General features: G+C 29.1%; 1 long non-coding RNA gene across 2 annotated transcripts; it reads left to right on the forward strand.

Moving 5' to 3' along the window:
* The first annotated feature begins 669 nt into the window (after nucleotides 1-669).
* LOC114191866 (uncharacterized) lies at nucleotides 670-22,703 on the forward strand. Of its 2 annotated transcripts, none has more exons than XR_014996675.1 (6): nucleotides 670-828; nucleotides 953-1,054; nucleotides 17,053-17,156; nucleotides 17,653-17,722; nucleotides 21,725-21,792; nucleotides 22,250-22,703. It is a non-coding gene; the product is annotated as an uncharacterized LOC114191866 (long non-coding RNA). The 2 variants fall into 2 exon arrangements; XR_014996676.1 differs by having other exon boundaries at nucleotides 17,653-17,718.
* Nucleotides 22,704-23,986: the final 1,283 nt, after the last annotated feature.

A 23,986-nucleotide genomic window follows, 5' to 3' on the forward strand; every position in this document is an offset into this window, starting at 1 on the left:
AATATATAAAAAAGATTCTCCTTTTTATATTCACATTTTATAATACCTGTTTTACCCCTTAATTATTTTATAAATATTTTACTTTTAACCGTTATTCTAAATACTTATTTTGTCTTAAATCATTATTTAAAATTTTTTTTATACATATCTTATTTTTTAAAATTTTACATTTAACAATTATTTTAAAAATTAATTATATATTTGTTATTAATCTTAACTTAAATTTCTTGAAAATTTAAAAATTCGAACACACATGTTTATATATATATATATATATATATATTGTAAAAAATAAATGATTTGATTTTAAAGAAATTATATCCATTATTTTTAAAATAACATTCATACTCTTTTTTTTTTAAATGGTTAGTACCACTTTATTAAATATATCAACCTTTTTAAATATATAATTTTGTTGATAGTAGTTTTTAACATTAATTTAGAATAATCAAAATAAGAATTTTGTTATGGTCTACACTCATGAGAAAAGACCTATAAAAAATTGGACTCATTGAAGCAATAATAAGCCCTTTGGGCTTGGATCCGATTGGTATAGAGAGGGCCCGTGTCTGAGAAGGAAAAAAAGCAGAAGGGTAATGGCGCGAGTATGTGTGAACTCCACGTTCCCGCGCGCACTTAATTTTGCGATTCACGCTCACTATACTCTAATTATTATTATTATTATTATGTGGGTTTTGACCCATTCGTATCCTCGTCACAACACACGCCCCTTTCTTTATAATTGTAATTTCAACAAAACCCCAACTTCAAACCTTCACTTCTCCTTTCATCACTTCGGCAGTCACAGAATCCTCCCAGTCCAAAATGGTGAGTTTCCATTGACCAACCCTTTAACACTTTCTATCTACCTTGCGTGTTTCTGCATCTGGATGTTCTGGTTTTAATGAAATAATGTTTCTTTGTTTTTTTTCTTTTCTGATCTTTGTTGCAGCCTTTCAAGAGGCACGTTGAGATCGGAAGGGTCGCTCAGATCAACTACGGCAAAGAGTATGGGAGGCTAGTGGTCATTGTCGACGTCATTGACCAGAACAGAGTATGTTCTTTTCGTTTTTCTTTCTTTGATTTGGTGTTTTTTAGTTGAATTAGATCATGGAGTGCGTGCCCTAGTGTTTGTTTTGGTTTCTTGTGACGTTTGGGGTAAAAAAGAATCCTATTCTTTGATCTTATTGTTGGTAAATTTCGGCATGAATTTCGTTGCTGGAATCATGGTTTTAGGTTTTTGGTTCTGTTGAGGCTATTGGTTCTGCTTGTTTTATGTTAATTGGGTCACAAGGCTTTCACTATTTGTGCCTTAGAGCCTTAGAGCTTTAACTGAATTTAGGGTTTTGGTATCATTTGATATGCCATAATGCCAAATTTCGCCGAAGGAGTTAGAGTCGTCGTTTAACCTGTTTGTTTGATGGATGATTTATTTTTTATTGTTTTATTTTTATATTTTTTGTTAAGCCTATTTTTTCTCAATTGTATTTAAATTGGGTTATAGCACTTAAGGCTTGGTTGTGTATTGTATTTTTCTGGCATCAACTAAGTTGTGACTCTTTGTATCTATCTGGTTTTATGATAATATATAACATATAATATTAAAGTCCTTTTAAGAGGAGTTAGAACGGTAAATCTTACCGATAACTTTAATGTGCGAGTTTTAGTTGTATCATATAGGCTTTGTATGTTATAATAATAATAACATTTATATGAGAGCATAATAATAATAATAATAAATTTTATTTTAAATTATTTTTATGATTAAGAACAAAATGGTAATATTTCATTTTTATTAATTAAAACATTTTTTTAATTTATCAAATATATCACATCACTCATCAATTTTCATCTCAAATCTATTCATTTCTCATTATCTTTCCTTTAATCCAAACAATTTTACTTTCACACTTTTTCTCCCTCAGATTCATTCAAATTCATCTTCAAATCTAAACACAACCTAAAAATAAACATCACAGTAGTTTCCCTATCCTCTCATTTACACCTCCCTCGAATTCATCCTAAACAATAACTAGATACTTTGATACTTTTGTTGACTGTAGAAATTTTTATTTGTTGAATCATTCAATATTACTAATATAAAAATACATAAACCACTTATTAGATTGATTTCAAGAACATTTAGAAATGCAATGAAAAATTTAATTACATATAATGAACACACAACAAAATACCGGTACAAAAATAGAGTTTGTTGAATTTCTTTTGTTTTATCCTATGCTAAGCACCGAAAATACTGTTTAAAAGATATTTGTAATATATTTTAAAATTTTAAAATTAGTGATCATATTTTCATAATAGAGAACAACACATCAAAACCCAATGAGAATCCAAATTTACAAAAATACAAATACAAATTTATAGCATAATTATTTTTATTGATAGTCTTAAACATTTCTTTTCCTTTTTTCAACACTTCAATAATATCTTCTAAAAAAATAATAAAGTTATCATTTAAAAAACCATGAAATAGAAAAAGAGATAGTAATTATTAAATTCATATTAATAAAAAGAAATAAAGTTTTTTTATATCATAACATTTATAGTGGATTTAAAATCGACGGTATATTTTAACCTGAATTTTAAATTGATTTTCATAGCAAGCAAGTATTTTGCGCCTAAATCAACTCTTTTACGTCGTTTGTATTGCAGATTATTTTATAAATTTGATTGTCTTCTTTTTCTTTTTCTCTTTCTTTCTCTGGATGTCATCTTTTTCTCTCATAGAAGACATTCTCGTAAGCATTTTTTTCTCTTTTCTTGATTTCCTCTTTTCTTGATTTTCTCTTGCTATTCTCTTTTTCTAAGCATTTTTTCTTTTTTTTACTCTTTTTGAAAGTTGATTTTTCTTCCATTGTCCTTCCTATTCAAATTCGACTTTCTTTTAAAATTTTAGTTTCTCATAAATCCTAACTTAATCACTGATCCGTGATTTTTTGTATTGGTTTCGGGGGCGAAGCTAATTGAATTTCCTCTTGCTATTCTCTTTTTCTAAGCATTTTTTTCTCTTTTCTACTCTTTTTGAAAGTTGATTTTTCTTCCGGTGTCCTTCCTATTCAAATTCGACTTTCTTTTAAAAGTGTAGTTTCTCATAAACCCTAACTTTAATTAGTGATCCATGATTTTTTGTATTGGTTTTGGGGCGAAGCTAATTGAATTTCCTCTTGCAAGTTTAATTTTGTGTGAAATTGTCAAATTACAGTTTGAATTTATATTGAATTTATGGTCAATATAAATTGTTATTAATCTTTGTATGGATTTGACATTTTACAGAACTATTGTTTATTCGCTCTTAGAATTTGAGTTGAAATTGTGACTTTAATTTTGAAAGCCCTATTACCTGAGTTGGGCATAAACCCTACATGAAACTATTGAATAACTTTGCTTTTTTAGTTCACAGTGCATGTTTCATAAGGGTATATTTTGAGTTGTCCCATTTGAAATTATCAGATCACACTTGTTTGATTTTCTTAATTCATTGTACAAAATTATTATGGGTATATCTTTAGTTGTTACGTCATAAATTGTTAAAGTGCACTCTAACTTTCTTTATTCACATGAAAAAATTGAATTGTCTCTTATTATTCGAACTCTTGATGAATTGTTTATCTATCTTTGTCCTAATGCAAATTTCAGATGCTTAGATTTGATTTGTTGCTTTTCACTGGCCTGACGAATTATGTGCAACAAATCAAATATAAGCATCTAAAATTTGTATTGGGACAAAGATAACTAAACAAATCATCAGCAGTACGAATAACAAGAGGTAACTCAATTTTCTCATGTGAACAAAGAAAGTCAAAGTGCACTTTGACAATTCTTTTTATAACGTGACAACTAAAAATACTCATAGTATTTTGTACAGTGAATTAAGAGAATCAAAGTGCGATCAAATAATTTCAAGTGAGACAACTGAAAATATACACTTATGAAACATGCACTATGAACAAAAAAAACAAAGTGCTATTCAAAGGTTCCATTTAGGGTGTATGCCCAACTCACTTAATAAGGTTTTCAAAATTAAAGCCAGAATTTCAACTCAAATTCTAAGAGCGAATAAATCAATAGTTCTATAAGATGCCAAATTTATACAAAGATCAATAACAATTTATGTTGACCATGAATTCAAGATAAACCCAAATTGTAATCTAACAATTTCACACGAAATTAAACTTGCAAACCATAATTGTTTGTTGTGATAACTAAACATTTTCATCTTGCAAAATGATTCAAAATGTTAACTCAAATATACTCATACCTTGTCATGATTATGAATACATATTTCAAATTTTGCTCCATCAGTCTCAATGCGGTAGCACACCCAAGATACACAACGAATATTCCAATTATAATCTCAATATCATTCGAACTCAAGAAATAGTAAAAAATAGAGTAAAACATTCACCATGCAGGTGAAGTGCAACATATGAGAAAATCGAGTTACCTCTTGTTATTAAGACTGTTGATGAATTCTTTAGCTATTTTTGTCCCAATGCAAATTTCAGATTCTTATATTTGATTTGGTTCTCATAATTCACTTGCGAGATTAAAGTTTTATTTTATTTTTGACAATTTCTTGAGTTCGAATGATATCGAGATTACAATTGGAATATTGGATATGTAACTTGGGTGTGCAGGCACATTGAGATTGAGAGAGCAAAATTTAAAATATGTATTCATAGTCATGACAAGGTATGAGTATATTCGAGTTAACAGTTTGAATCTTTTTACAAGATGAAAATATTTAGTTATGATAAGAAACGACGATGGTTTGTGAGCCTAATTTCGTGCGAAATTCTTAGATTACAATTTGGCGTTATATTTAATTTGTTGCCAACATAAATTGTTATTGATCTTTGAAAAGGATTTGACATCTTAAACATATATTGTTTCATTTGCTCTTAAAATCAAAGTTGAAATTGTGACTGCAATTTTGAAAGGTTTAGGTATACACCCTAAATGGAACTATCGAATAGCACTTTGATTTTTTGGTTCACTGTGCAAGTTTCATACGGGTATATTTTGAGTTATCCCACCTGGAATTATCGAATTGCACTTTGATTTTCTTAGTTCACTGTGCAAATTCCATATGAGAATATTTTTAGTTGTCCCGTCACAAAAAGAATTGTCAAAGTGCACTTTGACTTTCTTTGTTCACATGAGAAAATCGAGTTGCCTCTTCTTATTCGGACTACTGATGTATTCTTTAGCTATCTTTGTCCCAATGCAAATTGCATATGCTTATATCTGATACGTTGCTCATAATTCACTTGTGAGATGAATGCTTTATTCTATTTTTGACAATTTCTTGAGTCTGAATGATATTGAGATTACAATTAGAATGTTCGTTGTGTAATTGGGTGTGCAACCACACTGAGACTGAGGGAGCAAAATTTGAAATATGTATTCATAGTCATGACAAGGTATGAGTATATCCGAGTTAACAGTTTGAATCTTTTTACAAGATGAAAATGTTTAGTTATGATAAGAAACGACGATGGTTTGTGAGCCTAATTTCGTGCGAAATTCTTAGATTACAATTTGGCTTTATATTTAATTTGTTACCAACATAAATTGTTATTGATCTTTGAAAAGGATTTGACATCTTAAACATATATTGTTTAATTCGCTCTTAAAATCAGAGTTGAAATTGTGACTGCAATTTTGAAAGGTTTAGGTATACACCCTAAATGGAACTATCGAATAGCACTTTGATTTTTTGGTTCACTGTGCAAGTTTGATACGGGTATATTTTGAGTTATCCCACCTAGAATTATCGAATTGCACTTTGATTTTCTTAGTTCACTGTGCAAATTCCATATGAGAATATTTTTAGTTGTCCCGTCACAAAAAGAATTGTCAAAGTGCACTTTGACTTTCTTTGTTCACATGAGAAAATCGAGTCGCCTCTTGTTATTTGGACTGTTGATGTATTCTTTAGTTATATTTGCCCCAATGCAAATTTCATATGCTTATATTTGATTCGTTGCTCATAATTCACTTGCAAGATGAGTGCTTTATTCTATTTTTGACAATTTCTTGAGTCCGAATGATATTGAGATTACAATTAGAATATTCGCTGTGTAACTGGGTGTGCAACCACACTGAGACTGAGGGAGCAAAATTTGAAATATGTATTCATAGTCATGACAAGGTATGAGTATATCCGGGTTAACAATTTGAATCATTTTGCGGATATGAGTTGAGGGTTCATTTTAAGTGTAATAGACATAATACACTTAAGTTTTGACTATGTTTAAAATTTTAAGATGAGTATATCAAAGTTGTCCCTTATAATATATGCTGAATTTTTAGTGAATGTTTTTTGGTGAATCAGTTATGAATTCTTGAACTTCTGATTGTGTTATTGAGAAGGATCATTGTGGTGAGAAGAATATAATTGTGTTCTTTCGACAGGTTAATTTTTAAAGCACATTTATATTTCTTTATAACTGTTTGATGTTTATATTATGTTTCTTCTATAAATTTAATGCCTGAGATATGATAAATATTTATTACATGTCTTAGAAATTTTAAATTATTCATTCTAACTTATTGACTTTTTAACTTTTTATTTGGGTTTATGAATATATAGCATTTTCCTGTTAGAATTTTAGCTATTTGTTGTTATGCTGCAACCCTCTTAACGATCTTGCCTCTTTGAAGTTCCAACCTCTCTATAATTGTTGTATCATCTTAAAGCCAGGTACCTTTTACTCTGTCACAATTCTTTTCAATCACCTCTTTTTTCAGTAATTTTACATTAGATTGAAAATTTGTCATGTTTGATTACCATAGGTAGGAATTTTAAGGGTGATTATATGGTTAGAATTTTGTAAGAGTGCAGTGATATAATTAAGGTTATGATTAATCTTATAGTGAAACCATATAAATTATGCTAAAGTGTGGTCGTGTTGAACATGATCTCATATCTTTGAATGCTGTTTTATATGCCAATTTTGTTAATACAGGATCTGTAATTATTTGTAATTAGATTAAATTTAAGCTGATTTTGTAGTGAATGGTGTTTTGGGATTTAAATATGAATTTTTGAATTTAGAATTGTCATTTTGGTTATATCTGTTATATATGACGTGTTTATATGTTGGTTAGGAGTGTAAGGGTGATTGTAATTAATGTGAATGTTAGGACGTGTTGATATTTTTATATTTGTTAGTCATTAGTTGAGTGTGTCAGTTCCGTTAGTGATGCTTGCGGAGAATTATTATGCGACAAATTTGGCTAGACAAATTTGACTAGAATAATTGAGTGTTGAATTTATAGCGAATGATTTTTGAAGAATTAGATAAAAGTTCTTCAAATTAGAATTTTATTTTTTGGAGATCTGTTATGTGTTCTACCCTAATTCTGATAAATTATTATTCTAATTAGAAATTTTAAGGGTGATTATATGATTAGAATTTGGTAAGAGTGCAGTGATGTAGTTAGCGTTATGGTTAATCTTATAGTGAAACCATATTAATCTTATAGTGAAACCATATAAGTTATGCAAAAGTGTTGTCGTGTTGAACATGATCTCATATCAGTGTATGTTTGTTTTTATATGCCAATTTCGTCAATACAGGATCTGTAATTGTTTGTAATTAAATTAAACTTTAGCTGATTTTGTGTTGAATGATGTTTTGGGTTTTAAATATGAGTTCTTGAATTTAGGATTGTTTTTTTCTTGTTATATCTGTTATATATGACGTTTTTATATGTTGGTTAGGAGTGTAAGTGTGATTGTAGAATTAAAGTTGTCTTGGACTATGATTCTATAGTTATTGCATTAGCTAGTGAATCGACCACACATCGATTGAATGAGAAATTGTTAATGTTGAAAATGAATTAATACTTCAAATGTGTTTTTTTTGTTGTTGTTGTACAGCTTAGTTCCTAGTAGTGTGTAAATTCCGTCAAATCTGTTTTTGCAATTGTATTACAGTTGTTAGACTAGGTCAGTATTTTTCTCTAATGGTTTAACATTTTACAAGCAATTAGGAAACAAAAGGTTCTCGTAAACCTTTGTAGAATATTTGATGGGGCTTGTTTTCTTAGTGGTGCTTGCGAAATATTGATTTATATTTATTCTAATAGGGGATGACAATTGTCTTAACTATTGTTGTAATTAGATTTAACTTTGAGTAATTGAGTGTTGAGTTTACATTGAATGCTTTTTGAAGAGTTATGTATGAGTTCTTCAAATTAGTATTGTATTTTGGAAGATTTGTTATGTATTGTGGCCTTAAAAGTTAATTTGGTAGTTAACAATTTAAGTGTGGTTGTATGTTTATAATTGTGTTAGATTATGGTGATGTAGTTAGTGTTTTAGTTATTCTTTGGGTGAAAACTTATCACTCAAGTTTAGGATTGTTTTAGTTATTCTTTGAATTTAGGATTGTTTTTTTCTTGTTATATCTGTTATATATGACGTTTTTATATGTTGGTTAGGAGTGTAAGTGTGATTGTAGAATTAAAGTTGTCTTGGACTATGATTCTATAATTATTGCATTAGTTAGTGAATCGACCACACATCGATTGAATGAGAAATTGTTAATGTTGAAAATGAATTAATGCTTCCAATGTGTTTTTTGTTGTTGTTGTACAGCTTAGTTCCTAGTAGTGTGTAAATTCCGTCAAATCTGTTTTTGCAATTGTATTACAGTTGTTAGACTATGTCAGTACTTTTCTCTAACGGTTTAACATTTTACAAGCAATTAGGAAACAAAAGGTTCTCGTAAACCTTTGTAGTAGATTTGAAGGGGCTTGTTTTATTAGTGGTGCTTGCGAAATATTGATTTATATTTATTCTAATAGGGGATGACAATTGTCTTAACTATTGTTGTAATTAGATTTAACTTTGAGTAATTGAGTGTTGAGTTTACATTGAATGCTTTTTGAAGAGTTATGTATGAGTTCTTCAAATTAGTATTGTATTTTGGAAGATTTGTTATGTATTGTGGCCATAAAAGTTAATTTGGTAGTTAGCAATTTAAGTGTGGTTGTATGTTTATAATTGTGTTAGATTATGATGATGTAGTTAGTGTTTTAGTTATTCTTTGGGTGAAAACTTATCACTCAAGTTTAGGATTGTTTTAGTAATTCTTTGAATTTAGGATTGTTTTTTTCTTGTTATATCTGTTATATATGACATTTTTATATGTTGGTTAGGAGTGTAAGTGTGATTGTAGAATTAAAGTTGTCTTGGACTATGATTCTATAGTTATTGCATTAGTTAGTGAATCGACCACACATCGATTGAATGAGAAATTGTTAATGTTGAAAATGAATTAATGCTTCCAATGTGTTTTTTGTTGTTGTTGTACAACTTAGTTCCTAGTAGTGTGTAAATTCCGTCAAATCTGTTTTTGCAATTGTATTACAGTTGTTAGACTATGTCAATACTTTTCTCTAACGGTTTAACATTTTACAAGCAATTAGGAAACAAAAGGTTCTCGTAAACCTTTGTAGTAGATTTGATGGGGCTTGTTTTCTTAGTGGTGCTTGCGAAATATTGATTTATATTTATTCTAATAGGGGATGACAATTGTCTTAACTATTGTTGTAATTAGATTTAACTTTGAGTAATTGAGTGTTGAGTTTACATTGAATGCTTTTTGAAGAGTTATGTATGAGTTCTTCAAATTAGTATTGTATTTTGGAAGATTTGTTATGTATTGTGGCCTTAAAAGTTAATTTGGTAGTTAACAATTTAAGTGTGGTTGTATGTTTATAATTGTGTTTGATTATGATGATGTAGTTAGTGTTTTAGTTATTCTTTGGGTGAAAACTTATCACTCAAGTTTAGGATTGTTTTAGTTATTCTTTGAATTTAGGATTGTTTTTTTCTTGTTATATCTGTTATATGTGACGTGTTTATATGTTGGTTAGGAGTGTAAGTGTGATTGTAGAATTAAAGTTGTCTTGGACCATGATTCTATAGTTATTGCATTAGTTAGTGAATCGACCACACATCGATTGAATGAGAAATTGTTAATGCTGAAAATGAATTAATGCTTCCAATGTGTTTTTTGTTGTTGTTGTACAGCTTAGTTCCTAGTAGTGTGTAAATTCCATCAAATCTGTTTTTGCAATTGTATTACAGTTGTTAGACTATGTCAGTACTTTTCTCTAACGGTTTAACATTTTACAAGCAATTAGGAAACAAAAGGTTCTCGTAAACCTTTGTAGTAGATTTGATGGGGCTTGTTTTCTTAGTGGTGCTTGCGAAATATTGATTTATATTTATTCTAATAGGGGTTGACAATTGTCTTAACTATTGTTGTAATTAGATTTAACTTTGAGTAATTGAGTGTTGAGTTTACATTGAATGCTTTTTGAAGAGTTATGTATGAGTTCTTCAAATTAGTATTGTATTTTGGAAGATTTGTTATGTATTGTGGCCTTAAAAGTTAATTTGGTAGTTAACAATTTAAGTGTGGTTGTATGTTTATAATTGTGTTTGATTATGATGATGTAGTTAGTGTTTTAGTTATTCTTTGGGTGAAAACTTATCACTCAAGTTTAGGATTGTTTTAGTTATTCTTTGAATTTAGGATTGTTTTTTTCTTGTTATATCTGTTATATGTGACGTGTTTATATGTTGGTTAGGAGTGTAAGTGTGATTGTAGAATTAAAGTTGTCTTGGACCATGATTCTATAGTTATTGCATTAGTTAGTGAATCGACCACACATCGATTGAATGAGAAATTGTTAATGTTGAAAATGAATTAATGCTTCCAATGTGTTTTTTGTTGTTGTTGTACAGCTTAGTTCCTAGTAGTGTGTAAATTCCGTCAAATCTGTTTTTGCAATTGTATTACAGTTGTTAGACTATGTCAGTACTTTTCTCTAACGGTTTAACATTTTACAAGCAATTAGGAAACAAAAGGTTCTCGTAAACCTTTGTAGTAGATTTGATGGGGCTTGTTTTCTTAGTGGTGCTTGCGAAATATTGATTTATATTTATTCTAATAGGGGTTGACAATTGTCTTAACTATTGTTGTAATTAGATTTAACTTTGAGTAATTGAGTGTTGAGTTTACATTGAATGCTTTTTGAAGAGTTATGTATGAGTTCTTCAAATTAGTATTGTATTTTGGAAGATTTGTTATGTATTGTGGCCTTAAAAGTTAATTTGGTAGTTAACAATTTAAGTGTGGTTGTATGTTTATAATTGTGTTTGATTATGATGATGTAGTTAGTGTTTTAGTTATTCTTTGGGTGAAAACTTATCACTCAAGTTTAGGATTGTTTTAGTTATTCTTTGAATTTAGGATTGTTTTTTTCTTGTTATATCTGTTATATGTGACGTGTTTATATGTTGGTTAGGAGTGTAAGTGTGATTGTAGAATTAAAGTTGTCTTGGACCATGATTCTATAGTTATTGCATTAGTTAGTGAATCGACCACACATCGATTGAATGAGAAATTGTTAATGTTGAAAATGAATTAATGCTTCCAATGTGTTTTTTGTTGTTGTTGTACAGCTTAGTTCCTAGTAGTGTGTAAATTCCGTCAAATCTGTTTTTGCAATTGTATTACAGTCGTTAGACTATGTCAGTACTTTTCTCTAACGGTTTAACATTTTACAAGCAATTAGGAAACAAAAGGTTCTCGTAAACCTTTGTAGTAGATTTGATGGGGCTTGTTTTCTTAGTGGTGCTTGCGAAATATTGATTTATATTTATTCTAATAGGGGTTGACAATTGTCTTAACTATTGTTGTAATTAGATTTAACTTTGAGTAATTGAGTGTTGAGTTTACATTGAATGCTTTTTGAAGAGTTATGTATGAGTTCTTCAAATTAGTATTGTATTTTGGAAGATTTGTTATGTATTGTGGCCGTAAAAGTTAATTTGGTAGTTAGCAATTTAAGTGTGGTTGTATGTTTATAATTGTGTTAGATTATGATGATGTAGTTAGTGTTTTAGTTATTCTTTGGGTGAAAACTTATCACTCAAGTTTAGGATTGTTTTAGTAATTCTTTGAATTTAGGATTGTTTTTTTCTTGTTATATCTGTTATATATGACATTTTTATATGTTGGTTAGGAGTGTAAGTGTGATTGTAGAATTAAAGTTGTCTTGGACTATGATTCTATAGTTATTGCATTAGTTAGTGAATCGACCACACATCGATTGAATGAGAAATTGTTAATGTTGAAAATGAATTAATGCTTCCAATGTGTTTTTTGTTGTTGTTGTACAGCTTAGTTCCTAGTAGTGTGTAAATTCCGTCAAATCTGTTTTTGTAATTGTATTACAGTTGTTAGACTATGTCAGTACTTTTCTCTAACGGTTTAACATTTTACAAGCAATTAGGAAACAAAAGGTTCTCGTAAACCTTTGTAGTAGATTTGATGGGGCTTGTTTTCTTAGTGGTGCTTGCGAAATATTGATTTATATTTATTCTAATAGGGATGACAATTGTCTTAACTATTGTTGTAATTAGATTTAACTTTGAGTAATTGAGTGTTGAGTTTACATTGAATGCTTTTTGAAGAGTTATGTATGAGTTCTTCAAATTAGTATTGTATTTTGGAAGATTTGTTATGTATTGTGGCCGTAAAAGTTAATTTGGTAGTTAGCAATTTAAGTGTGGTTGTATGTTTATAATTGTGTTAGATTATGATGATGTAGTTAGTGTTTTAGTTATTCTTTGGGTGAAAACTTATCACTTAAGTTTAGGATTGTTTTAGTTATTCTTTGAATTTAGGATTGTTTTTTTCTTGTTATATCTGTTGTATATGACGTTTTTATATGTTGGTTAGGAGTGTAAGTGTGATTGTAGAATTAAAGTTGTCTTGGACTATGATTCTATAGTTATTGCATTAGTTAGTGAATCGACCACACATCGATTGAATGAGAAATTGTTAATGTTGAAAATGAATTAATACTTCCAATGTGTTTTTTTTGTTGTTGTTGTACAGCTTTGTTCCTAGTAGTGTGTAAATTCCGTCAAATCTGTTTTTGCAATTGTATTACAGTTGTTAGACTATGTCAGTACTTTTCTCTAACGGTTTAACATTTTACAAGCAATTAGGAAACAAAAGGTTCTCGTAAACCTTTGTAGTAGATTTGATGGGGCTTGTTTTCTTAGTGGTGCTTGCGAAATATTGATTTATATTTATTCTAATAGGGGATGACAATTGTCTTAACTATTGTTGTAATTAGATTTAACTTTGAGTAATTGAGTGTTGAGTTTACATTGAATGCTTTTTGAAGAGTTATGTATGAGTTCTTCAAATTAGTATTGTATTTTGGAAGATTTGTTATGTATTGGGGCCTTAAAAGTTAATTTGGTAGTTAGCAATTTAAGTGTGGTTGTATGTTTATAATTGTGTTAGATTATGGTGATGTAGTTAGTGTTTTAGTTATTCTTTGGGTGAAAACTTATCACTCAAGTGAAAATGTGGTTTTTATTTACATGGGTTTGAAGATCACTTATATTTTATTAGAGTGGAACGATATTGCTTGAGCAATGAAGTGATCTTGTTGAATGTATTACTTTTTTACATTTGGTTAGTCATTAATAACATGTCAATGTTGTTTATGCGGTATTTGTGATTGTTCTTGCGTAAGAGTTTGATGATGTAGTTATAGGATTTGTTGGTGAGTTTCGAAGAAAATTTATATCGTTTGAGCGAAAACTGATTATAGTTAATGTGAATGTTAGGAATAATGTAACTTTAATTGATATTTTTATACTTGTTAGTCATTAGTTGAGTGTGTCAGTTCTGTTAGTGATGCTTGCGGAGAATTATTATGCGACAAATTTGGCTAGGCAAATTTGACTAGAATAATTGAGTGTTGAATTTATAGCGAATGATTTTTGAAGAATTAGGTAAAAGTTCTTCAAATTAGAATTTTATTTTTTGGAGATCTGTTATGTGTTCTACCCTAATTCTGATAAATTATTATTCTAATTAGAAATTTTAAGGGTGATTATATGATTAGAATTTGGTAAGAGTGCAGTGATGTAGTTAGCGTTATGGTTAATCTTATAGTGAAACCATATAAGTTATGCAAAAGTGTGGTCGTGTTGAACATGATCTCATATCAGTGAATGTTTGTTTTTATATGCCAATTTCGTCAATACAGGATCTGTAATTGTTTGTAATTAAATTAAACTTTAGCTGATTTTGTGTTGAATGATGTTTTGGGTTTTAAATATGAGTTCTTGAATTTAGGATTGTTTTTTTCTTGTTATATCTGTTATATATGACGTTTTTATATGTTGGTTAGGAGTGTAAGTGTGATTGTAGAATTAAAGTTGTCTTGGACTATGATTCTATAGTTATTGCATTAGTTAGTGAATCGACCACACATCGATTGAATGAGAAATTGTTAATGTTGAAAATGAATTAATACTTCCAATGTGTTTTTTTTGTTGTTGTTGTACAGCTTAGTTCCTAGTAGTGTGTAAATTCCGTCAAATCTGTTTTTGCAATTGTATTTCAGTTGTTAGACTAGGTCAGTATTTTTCTCTAATGGTTTAACATTTTACAAGCAATTAGGAAACAAAAGGTTCTCGTAAACCTTTGTAGAAGATTTGATGGGGCTTGTTTTCTTAGTGGTGCTTGCGAAATATTGATTTATATTTATTCTAATAGGGGATGACAATTGTCTTAACTATTGTTGTAATTAGATTTAACTTTGAGTAATTGAGTGTTGAGTTTACATTGAATGCTTTTTGAAGAGTTATGTATGAGTTCTTCAAATTAGTATTGTATTTTGGAAGATTTGTTATGTATTGTGGCCTTAAAAGTTAATTTGGTAGTTAACAATTTAAGTGTGGTTGTATGTTTATAATTGTGTTTGATTATGATGATGTAGTTAGTGTTTTAGTTATTCTTTGGGTGAAAACTTATCACTCAAGTTTAGGATTGTTTTAGTTATTCTTTGAATTTAGGATTGTTTTTTTCTTGTTATATCTGTTATATGTGACGTGTTTATATGTTGGTTAGGAGTGTAAGTGTGATTGTAGAATTAAAGTTGTCTTGGACCATGATTCTATAGTTATTGCATTATTTAGTGAATCGACCACACATCAATTGAATGAGAAATTGTTCATGTTGAAAATGAATTAATGCTTCCAATGTGTTTTTTTTGTTGTTGTTGTACAGCTTAGTTGCTAGTAGTGTGTAAATTTCGTCAAATCTGTCTTTGCAATTGTATTACAGTTGTTAGACTATGTTAGTATTTTTGTTGTTTTCTTAGTGGTGCTTTCGAAAGATGGGTTTATATTTAGTTTAATATATGATTATAGCTGTGTTAATTACTGTTGTAAATTGATTTTTTTGTGAGTAATTTAGTGCTGAATTTATATTGAATGGTTTTTGAAAAATTAGGTATAAGTTCTTCAAATTAGTATCGTAGTTTGGAACATTTGTTATGTGTTGTGGCCTAATTGTGATAAGTTAATTTGTTTTATGAAGATATACCATTTGCTTGTTAGAATTTTTGTTGTTTGTTGTTATGCTACAGCCTTCTTAATGATGTTGCTTCTTAGAAGTTCCAACATACTATGTAATTGTTGTTCTCTTTGCTTAATCTTATTCTCAATGTTTTACCATCTTCAAGTCAGGTAACATTTACTCCCTTTGTCGTAATTCTTTTCATCCATTTTTTTTGTAGTAATTTTACATTAGATTGAAAATTTGTTCTGTTTACTTACCATATGTGGGGATTGTGCTTAGTCACCGGGTTTGGTATCCCTTCTAATTTCTTTTATTTACAATGAAAATTTAGATGCTTATATTTCAGTTGTTGTTTACAAATATGTTATTGAGCCTTGTATTTATTTGACAACCTACAAATATATTTTGAATTTTGTGATTGTATGTTTAGATCTATGTAAGAATACAATGATGTAGTTAGCCATTTAGTTAATCTTAGAGTGAAATCATATCACTTAAGCGAAAATGTGGTCATGTTGAACATGGGTTTGATTATCACATACCTTTGAGTGTTGTTTTTAATATGGGTTACTCCTTAATAATATGTTAATTTCGTTAGTGTAGTATTTATAATTGTTTGAGTACTAAGACCTTGTCAATATTTGTGAGTATTATGATGTAGTTAATTGATTATTTAGTGAATGTAAATTTAGAAATATTGGCATATTCTTAGAGATTGGTATTTTTATGTGCTTATTTGAATAGTATTGTTATTTTATGTGAATGTATTTGTCATAAGAGATGGTGTGAGCGATAATAGAGAGAAGGTAAGTTTTTAAGAATTAACTGTGAATTTGTATTTTCAGTTGTTTTCACTAGTGGAACAGATAGTGAAAAACAAGTCATTGATTTGTGAAAGTTACATGTTTCTGTTAGAAATTTGGGGAGAGATTTTTTTTCTAATGAATTTGGGAAAATTATACATTTCTAATGATTTACTAAATTGGACAAATTAGTAGGTTTAACTTGTGAACAAGCTTGCAAAAGAGACTTTATGAGTTATCTGTGATTGTGCGTGAATAGGTGGACTTAGTTAGTATTTGTCACTAAAATTGTGACGTGTTAGGAGTATTTAGAAAATGGTGGTTCTCCTAAACCTTTTTCTATAAATTTAATGGTGATTTTTTTATTAGTGGGACAACTTCACTTTTGTATTGATTGGAATTTGTTGATATTTAGGATTATAGAGCGTAATAACCTTCTTAATTTTTTATGGGATTAGAAGTTTTTTTAGATTAATATAGCGAATGATTTTTGATAAATTAGTTATGAATTCTTGAACTTAGGATTATATTATTAAGAAATATGTTTATATATTTGTAGAATAATTGTGATGTGTTTTTATTTTGGTTAGGAATGTAAGTGTGATATTATGATTAGAATTATGTGATTGTATATTTAATGGATTAGTTAGTGAATGTTAGAACGAAACCACATCGCTTGAGTAAAAGATTGGTTGTCTTGAACATGAACTTAAGGATCACATCTCACTGTTGTGAAAGAAAACTTTGATATACAAATCTGTTATTTCTTTTTCTGTATATTTATCCATCTATGCCTCGTTACACCTTAGGTACGAATGAAAAATTTATCTTGTTGGTTATTCCTTCTCGGACAAAAAGCATGGAAGTGTTTGGTCAAGGCATGGAAGTGTTTGGTCAAGGCAGTTCTAGTAAGGTAAACTATGCAATTAACATATTCAAATATATGATTTTCTCATTATTAAAAACATGTAATTGATTTCAAATAATGAAACCTAGATATAGAACATAAAGGTGATAAAGAATGTCCATTCTATAAATTCTATTCTTTTTCTGAGTTTTTTGTTTTTCAATTTATAAATTATTTTTGAATTTGGCTGAAAGTGTGGTGAAAGGAATTTAAAAGGAAAGGGAAGTGGAACAAATTATTTTGTTCTTCAAGTAGGTTAATTTTTAAAGCACATTTATGTTTCTTTATAAATGTTTGATGTTCATATTATATTCTTTGTGTCAATTTAATTCTTGAGATATGATAACCGTTTATTACATGTGCTAGAAGTTCATAATTATTCATTCTAACCAATTCACTTTTTAATCGTTTATTTTAGTGTACAAATATACCATTAGTCAGTTGAAATTTTAGTTCTTTATTGGGTTGTTACTGCATTCTTAACGATATTGCCTCTTTGCAGTTACAACCTCCTTGTATTTGCAGTCCTTAAGCAAAGTTTTTTTCTCGCTGTTGTACCATCTTCAAGGCAGGTAACATTGACTCCTTTTGTTGCAATTCTTTTCAACGACGTCTTTTTTTTTTTGTAATTTTACATCATAATGAAAATTTTAGATGTTTATATTTGAGTTGTTGCTTAGAAATATGATTTTATCCTTGTATTGATTTGACATCCTGTAGATATATTGTTTTATGCACACTAGAAAACTGACATGATAATGTCCCTCCAATTTTAAATATGAGTTGATATTGTTCCTCCAACTTTGAAAGCCCTATAGCTTGAGTTGATATTGTGCCTCCTATTTTGAAAGCCCTATAAAATTCCTTTTATTTGGAGTGCAAATTTCACATGCTTATATTTGAGTTGTTGCTTATAATACAGTTGCAAAATAAATGCATTATTCTGTGTATGACCCTTTCTTGAGCTTGGATGATATTGAGATATTATAAGTGAAATATTGGTTTGGTAACTTGGGTGTGCATCCATATTGAGGCTGAAGGAGCACAATTTAAATTATTTATTCATAGTCAAGATAGGAGATGATTATATCTAGTTAACATTTTGAATTGTTTTGCATGATGAAAATTTTTAACTATCATAAGAAACAATGATGATTTGTGAGCATCATTTCGTGTGAAATTGACAGATTACAATTTGGCTTTATACTGAATTTATGGGTAACAAAGATTGTTTTTTATCTTTGTATGTATTTGACAGCTTATAGATATATTGTTTTATTAACTCTTAAAATATGAGTTGATATTGTGGCTCTAATTTTGAAAGTTATGGGCATTCAACAAAAATGAAATTGTCGAATAACACTTTGATTATTTTGGTTCACATTGTAAGTTTCGTAAGTGCATATTTTGAGTTGGACCACCTGAAATTCTCAATTTACCCTTTATTATCTTGGTTAAATGTGCAAATTCCAATGCAAAATTCATATGCTTAAATTTATTTGTTGCTCATAATTCACTTGCGAGATGAATGCTTTGTTGAATTTTTGACAATTTCTTGAGTCTGAATGATATTGAGATTACAATTAGAATATTTGTTGTGTAACTGGGTGTATTAACAGTCATGACAAGGTATGAGTGTATCCAACTTAAATGTTTTAATCTTTTTATAAGATTAAAATGTTCAGTTATGACTAGAAACAATGATGGTTTGTGAGCCTAATTTCGTGTGAAATTCTCACATTACAATCTGGCTTTATATTGAATTTATTGCCAACATAAATTGTTATTGATCATTGTAAGGATTTTACATCTTAAAGATATATTATTTCATTCGCTCTTAAAATCAGAATTGAAATTGTGGCTTCAATTTTGAAAGTTTTAGGTATGCATCCTAAATGGAACTATCGAGTAGCACTTTACTTTTTTGGTTCACTGTGCAAGTTTCATACGGATCTATTTTGAGTTATCCCACCTGGAATTATCGAATCGCACTTTGATTTTCTTAGTTCACTGTGCAAATTCCATATGGGAATATTTTTAGTTGTCCCGTCACAAAAAGAATTGTCAAAGTGCACTTTGACTTTCTTTGTTCACATGAGAAAATCGAGTTGCCTCTTGTTATTCGGACTAATGATGTATTCTTTAGCTATCTTCTTCCCAATGCAAATTGCAGTGCTTATATTTGATTTGTTGTGCATAATTCACTTGTGAGATGAATGCTTTATTTTATTTTTGACAATTTCTTGAGTCCGAATGATATTGAGATTACAATTAGAATGTTCACTGTGTAATTGGGTGTGCAACCACACTAAGACTGAGGGAGAAAAATTTGAAATATGTATTCATAGTCATGACAAGGTATGAGTATATCCGAGTTAACAGTTTGAATCTTTTTACAAGATGAAAATGTTTAGTTATGACAAGAAACGACGATGGTTTGTGAGCCTAATTTCGTTCGAAATTCTTAGATTACAGTCTGGCTTTATACTTAATTTGTTGCCAACATAAATTGTTATTGATCCTTGAAAAGGATTTGACATCTTAAACATGTATTGTTTCATTCGCTCTTGAAATCAGAGTTGAAATTGTGACTGCAATTTTGGAAGGTTTATGTATACACCCTAAATGAAACTATCGAATAGCACTTTGATTTTTTGGTTCACTGTGCAAGTTTCATACGGGTATATTTTGAGTTATTCCACCAGGAATTATCGAATCGCACTTTGATTTTCTTAGTTCACTGTGCAAATTCCATATGGGAATATTTTTAGTTGTCCCGTCACAAAAAGAATTGTCAAAGTGCACTTTGACTTTCTTTGTTCACATGAGAAAATCGAGTTGCCTCTTGTTATTCGGACTACTGATGTATTCTTTAGCTATCTTTGTCCCAATGCAAACTTCATATGCTTATATTTGATACGTTGCTCATAATTCACTTGTGAGATGAATGCTTTATTTTATTTTTGACAATTTCTTGAGTCCGAATGATATTGAGATTACAATTAGAATGTTCACTGTGTAATTGGGTGTGCAACCACACTAAGATTGAGGGAGCAAAATTTGAAATATTTATTGATAGTCATGACAAGGTATGAGTATATCCGAGTTAACAGTTTGAATCTTTTTACAAGATGAAAATGTTTAGTTGTGACAAGAAACGACTATGGTTTGTGAGCCTAATTTCGTGCAAAATTCTTAGATTACAATCTGGCTTTATACTTAATTTGTTACCAACATAAATTGTTATTGATCCTTGAAAAGGATTTGACATCTTAAACATGTATTGTTTCATTCGCTCTTGAAATCAGAGTTGAAATTGTGACTGCAATTTTGAAAGGTTTAGGTATACACCCTAAATGAAACTATCGAATAGCACTTTGATTTTTTGGTTCACTGTGCAAGTTTCATACGGGTATATTTTGAGTTATCCCATCAGGAATTATCGAATCTCACTTTGATTTTCTTAGTTCACTGTGCAAATTCCATATGGGAATATTTTTAGTTGTCCCGTCACAAAAAGAATTGTCAAAGTGCACTTTGACTTTCTTTGTTCACATGAGAAAATCGAGTTGCCTCTTGTTATTCGGACTACTGATGTATTCTTTAGCTATCTTTGTCCCAATGCAAACTTCATATGCTTATATTTGATAAATTGCTCATAATTCACTTGTGAGATGAATGCTTTATTTTATTTTTGACAATTTCTTGAGTCCGAATGATATTGAGATTACAATTAGAATGTTCACTGTGTAATTGGGTGTGCAACCACACTAAGATTGAGGGAGCAAAATTTGAAATATGTATTCATAGTCATGACAAGGTATGAGTATATCCGAATTAACAGTTTGAATCTTTTTGCGAATATGAGTTGAGTGTTCATTTTAAGTGTTCTTACGACAGGTTAATTGGTTTTTGAGCCCTTTATTAAATTTATGGAACTCAAATTTATTTTTCCATCAAAATTTAATTTTGAGTTGGATTTGTTCTTCATATTTTGATATTTGGTACAAAGTCCAAATGAAATTGGGTGAGGTGGATATCCTAAATTGAATTGATTGAGTGTGGTTCCAAATTTTTATTCTTAGTAAAATTTACACATGCATATGCAAATTTGTCCCCTTGAAATGTTTCATAAAACTTTTTATATCGATCACATGTGACATATATATATGTCTTTCAAGTTTGAAACTCCTATAACTTGCATTGATTCCAATTTTGGAAGATAACCATGTAGAATGTAAAAAAAGCATCAATGGATGTAGCAAAATATTTAAAACTGAACTAGGTGGGTAGTTGTCAGAACGTTGTCGGAAAAGTCACTAGAGTTGCGTGTGTGGTTGAGAAACCTTGAAAAACAAGAGACTTATTATACATAATTAGAGGATATTCTCAAATCTAAATCAAAGATTATATGCCTATATAATGCTATCATTGCAGTAAATATAGTATTCTGATTTTCTGAAGTTTTTTGTACGTGTATCTGATTCATGTCAAATTAGCTTATGTCTTTGCAAATCTTTTTGATGAGGGGACAATGTGCTTTGAATTGAATGTTCTTTGCCATTATATTGCAGAAATCTTTATAGTTAAAGGTGATTCAGCTGGAGGAAGTGCTAAGTAAGGGCGTGACAGGCGCTTCCAGGTAAAATATACATGTTTCCATTAAAAGAAGAGTATTAAAGGAATATTAATGAACTTATCGTATTTGATTATTCCACTACTTTATTAATCACTTATTTATTCAATGCACATACACCATTTAGCTATTTAGTTGTTTCATTTTCATTCTTTTAAAATAAAGGCTTCACAAACTCATATAACTAATAATTTTATTTTGTAAGATTTTCCCTTAGTAATTTAATCTATGTCTAGTTTAATATGTTTACAGTGGATACGGTATATCATCTATATGATGTATTTAAAAGTAAATTTCAGTTGCTTTTGAATCTTATTACTCCATTCAAATTATGATTCATGATTCAAAAATATGCTTGGCGATTTACAACTGATATCTCAATTTGATAACATTGCCTAAAAGATTGAGTTCTTAGGCAATGACAGACGAACACACTCATTGGTTTTGTTATGTCTATGGGCAGTGTTAGGAAACAGATCTCATGGTGATTTATGTAGCGAGAAGTTCACATAGTAGAATAAGGCTTTTGAGTTGCTGGGTATATTCAATCACTCTTGATCATTGCAGCGGTGGATGTTGTTGTCTTCGGGAAATTAGTATTTAAATTTTGTAACTTGAGAACGATTGAAGTTCTGATATGAAATTCAACGTGATCATGATGGATTTCAAATGCTCAAAAGAAGGATGTGATGGTAATGTCATCAACAACCTAACACTCATTGCTTGCTACAAAAGATGGGATTTTAGTATTTCACTTTAAAATATTCACTAGTTATCAACTATTAAAGTTGACATATTGAGATGTCAAACTTGACTTAGCTTTGGTTTCTTGTTTATTAGCTATTACAACTGGTTGTGAATGATATAGAATGCTTTTGCTGTCTACGTAGAAATAAATGCTTTCTCATTGTCCCAAATCTTCTATTTAAAGTAGAATTTCTCACTTCATCTATCTAGCTTTCGTGGTGTATAGAACAGTTCTCTAAATAGTATCAAATCTGATAGGTTTGGCATGGTGTACAAGAGACTAAATATATAAGGAGAGTGTCGGTTGTAAAGCAATAAAGATTTTCAAGATAGAGTCTTGTATTTCAGTTCTTAATATGTAGTTCCATCAAAATCAAACTAAACATAAATCCCAAAACCGCTCAATATGTCGTTAAAGAAATGGCTAGTGTGGTTGACCATTTTGCATATTTGTGAATTATGTGGTTTATTTAGATAAAAGAAGTTATGCTGCAGTATACAAGTGTTTCCCATGCAGCACTTATGCGTCTTTTTTTTTTTTTTTCATTTTCAAATCTATTTGCTTGAATGTGAAAGTTATCCTAAGAAAGTAATAAGCTAATATTGTATATTATTGAAGCTTGATGAGTGTAATATTAGCCAGCCATATTAAGTAGAGACACTCCAGAGTGAAATTCGACCGAGTCAATCCTTTTGAATTCGAATCGGTCATACCAATTTAAAATATGGTTGACTACATCTGAATCGGAATCAGTCAAAATTTGATTAAATTTGAACTAGTTGGTCCTTATTGAAATTTGACTAAATTCGACTGAGTCAGTGATGATTGACATTTTTTTATTTTTTATTTTTTATTTTATTTTATTGGTATTTTTATTATTTATTTTAAGATAATTAAGGTTTTATTTTATAAAATTGGAAAATATAACTATTTGGTTTCAAATTTTAATATTTTTCAAATAAGAAGAAATATTAAAGAAATTAAGAAGATAATCAATTAAATTATCAGAGTTATCAACAAGAAAATAATATGGATGTGGGACATCTACTTTTTTCAATTGAGTCATCCTATTAACTTTTTTTGAATATTGGGTGATGGGCCTGTTAAGGGACCGATGTAGTTATTATCTTTTTATGTTATCTTAATTACTTGTCACAACATGTCATTTTTTTTTATTAAAATTCTATAATTTTTTAATTTGTAATTATGATAATATAAATAATATTTTATAATTTTATAATTTTATGAATTTATTATTTTATAATTTTACAAACTTATAATAATAACAAAAATATTAATAATGATAATAATAATAATAATAATAATAATAATATTATTATTATGTTTTAAGTTCCTAATATATTTAAAAACTTTTAATTGATTCCTTGATAAATTTTGATGATCTATTGAGTACTCTACTTTTAATTGAGTTACCTATTAACTATTTTTTTA

Source organism: Vigna unguiculata, chromosome 7 (assembly GCF_037176805.1).
Source record: "Vigna unguiculata cultivar grain cowpea cultivar isolate G323 ecotype 2 chromosome 7, ASM3717680v1, whole genome shotgun sequence".
NCBI classification, from domain to species: Eukaryota; Viridiplantae; Streptophyta; class Magnoliopsida; order Fabales; family Fabaceae; genus Vigna; species Vigna unguiculata.